The sequence below is a fragment of the Rhinopithecus roxellana genome, chromosome 17 (genome assembly GCF_007565055.1).
Source record: "Rhinopithecus roxellana isolate Shanxi Qingling chromosome 17, ASM756505v1, whole genome shotgun sequence".
Classification (NCBI taxonomy): domain Eukaryota; kingdom Metazoa; phylum Chordata; class Mammalia; order Primates; family Cercopithecidae; genus Rhinopithecus; species Rhinopithecus roxellana.
Window position 1 is genome coordinate 27,515,197 of NC_044565.1, and position 3,418 is coordinate 27,518,614.

Here is a 3,418-nt window from a genome sequence, read left to right on the forward strand (position 1 = left end):
GGGTGGGGACTTATAAATGGGTCAAAGAGATTTCAACCTCAAAACCAAGGAGAAATCCCTGCTTGCAGAGAAACACAGGAAATGACTCTTTCTCTGTGAAACGCAGTTTCACTCTGCTCCAGTGATGAGGGCCACTGATGGTGTGGGAGAGCGATCAGGAAGAGAATCTTCCTGGAGGTGGCACGAAGTCAGCAGGAGCCCAGGAAATCACACTCCTGGGATGGCTGCTGTCACCACCATCACCCTCTCTTCTGTCTCCCCTCCGTGCCATCAAATTGAGCGAGGAACAAGGGAAAGTAACTACATGTAGAAAACGGAAGTGAACAGGAATGTGGGTGGTGTGAACATAAAAGAAGAAACTAAAAATGATCAAAAGTTTCTCAGCACTGCTTTCCCGCACTGTGGTGGAAATCTCTGATCCATCTCTTCATGTGTCTAATTTCCAGGGAGGGGGCTAACAGCACAGACATGGGACCGAAGGCCCACGTTCGCTCAGAGATCTAAACGGTGGGCCACTCTGAGATGGTGATGAGCCATCTCACCACCGAAGTTGGCTCAGAGATCTAAACAGTGGGCCCCTCTGAGACGGTGACTGCAACCAAGGTGTCTGTGATGTCCTTGGTTACTCCACCTCCTGACCAGGGGTCTAGTTTACCATTGCTGAAAACGATGTCTATGTGCGAACTAATGTTTTTGCCTCCATACACAGTAGTGATCCAGGAGGGCCTTGGTCCCACACCCCACTGTTTAAAACAGTTATCGGAAAACTCCTTCAAGTTCCATGAGTGAAATTCAAACAGGTCATCGATACAAAAAGGGATGACTATTTCTGTGCAGGCCTGATAACTCCAACCCAGGAATCCCAGACTGCTAGTTCTTGCCTCTGAACTATTCAGGCATGTCACCTGACCTGAATAATTACTCACCTGACCTGAGTAATACGCACTCACAGCTTGGAAAATATTCTGCAGCAGCAATGAATCCGATATATTGGGTTTTTTCAAATATTGGCACTTGACCTCGATAGGCCAAGCAGGCAAACGCTATAAAAAGTTAGATGCATAAGGATAGCTCACCACTGCACGTCACCCAGGTTTCAGAGATCCAGTCTTTCAAAGATCTTGCGTCAGGAAGGCACGGCAAACTACTGCCCATATTTGAGAGTTGATTAATGGCATCCCAGGACCTGCGGAGGTTCTCTGAACAATATGGACCACCTTTCCTAAAATCTGTAGTTACGATCTTCATAAATACACCGGAAGGTTCCAAATCCTTCAACTGCCAGATAAGGGCATAAATTGCAAGAGCTCCAACTACTATATGAGGGTATTTCGTGCTGAACTAGGCTGCAAGCATGCCACCATAGGGGCCCTAGAGGGCCATGACAGGGCGATTTTCAGCTCCTAGGATTGTTCTTTTCAAGTGTTTGACTAGCTCTGCAAAATCAGCCAGAGCTTTTTCTGATGGCAGGAGATCCTAGTGTCCAGAAACCTTGAACAGGTCATCACAGGGCAGGGACTGTCCACAGTATTGCTGTTCCACATACACCAACACAACTTTCAGTTCCTCAGCCCCATCCCACATGAACCACGTATGATTGCAAAACCAGATGACATCCCCATCATCTTTCTTCCAGTATTTATCAGCTATTAGATACTGCTGTTAAAAAGTTTTCACAGTATTAAATCCAAAATGGTCAACCCTCCGAGGGAAGTGGAGAACCGAGTCGTTCTTGGCAACAGCCAGGTAGGATGTGGGATTGGCTGGTGTGTGCAGGCTGCCGAGAGCCCTTAAGGCCAGCTGGAGGGCTGTGGTGGTCCAGGGCACCAGGAAAGCCAGGAGCAGGAACAGGAGGGCTTGGTGGCCCATGGCTAGGCTAGTGGCTGCAGTGCATGTCTAAAGCCATATTAAGTGAATGTTTTCTCTATTTAAAAAGTAATTTTCTACTTTTGAGGTTGAGTTTAAGAACAGGTTGTTTTTCTCTGAGTAAGCCCTTACACAACAAAATATCACCAGATAAGAGTTAAACAAAAGTAAACTCAACAGCTGCCTTCCACCTAGAGCCAAGGAGGGAGTGGACAGCCCCTAGACTGGGGAGAATATAGGGTAGATTTATGGAAAGGGGAGCTGGGAGATGTCTTAGATGGCTTGGGCTGTTATAACAAAATACCACAGACTGAATGGCTTTAACAGTGGAGATTTATTTCTCCTAGTTCTAGTGGCCGGAAGTCCAAGATCAAGGTTCTGCTGATGTGGTTCCTGGAGAGGGACTGCTTCCTGGCTTGCAGATGGCCACCATGTCTCTGTGTCCCTACATGCAGAGGACGGGTGATCTGATGTCTCTTCTCTTCTTGTAAGAACACGAATTCCATCCTCACAACCTCATCTAAACCCAATTACCTCCCAAAGGCCCCACCTCCTAATACTATCCCATTGGGAATTAGGGTTTCAACATATAAATTGGAGGGGGATACAAACATTGAGTCCATAGCAAGGGAGAATTCCACCAGCAGATGTTGGGCAGTGCACAAAAATAGTCCAGGCCAGACCGGACATGGTGGCTCATACCTGTAATCCCAACACTTTGGGAGGCAGAGGCTAGTGGATCACCTGAGGTCAGGAGTTCGAGACCAGCCTGGCCAACATGGTGAAACCTCATCTCTACTAAAAATACAAAAAAAATTAGCTGCGAGTGGTGGCAGGCACCTGTAATTCCAGCTATTCTGGAGGCTGAGGCAGGAGAATCGCTTGAACCCAGGAGGCAGAGGTTGCAGTAAGCCGAGATTGTGCCATTGCACTCCAGCCTGGGCAACAAGAGCAAAATTCCATCTAGGAAACAAACAAACAAACAGAAAAAGTAGTCTAGGTTGGGAAGGCTCAAGATCTGCTTCCTCTGAGACTTTAGCTGGGAGCAGTCATAACTGTGGTGAGGAGAGGCTGGGCACTCGGCGCTGGCCCACACATGCACACATAAACCACAGTCAGATTGCATCACTAACAGCCAGTCACACGCCTTTAATTCAGACCTAGCATTTGAAACTAAAATCAAACTACTGCACTATTACATGTTGCACCATCTTGTATACAAGGAGACTTCAAAAAGCTCATGGAAAACTGCAATTAACAGCTTAAAATAAAAAATATAAACTTTCTCAATATAGGCTCCATCAAGTTCAAGACACTTTTGTAAGTGATATTAGCCATCTAGTCAACCCTCAGAGAACTGAGGGTCCTGAGAATTTAACCATGTCAATACAGTCATTTTCACATTTATTAACTGAAGAAAAATGAGTGCCCTTTAAGAATTTTTTAAGATTAAGATATAAAAAAGAAGTCAAAAGAGGCCAAATCAGGACTGTCAGATGGATGCTTAATGATTTCCCCCTGAAACGCTCACCAAATTACCCTTGTTTGATGA

At 46.0% G+C, this 3,418-nt stretch overlaps 1 pseudogene; it reads right to left on the reverse strand.

Annotated features, from left to right (window-relative positions):
- Positions 1 to 380: 380 nt before the first annotated feature.
- LOC104680317 lies at positions 381 to 1,869 on the reverse strand (annotated as a pseudogene).
- Between the last annotated feature and the right edge of the window lie 1,549 nt (positions 1,870 to 3,418).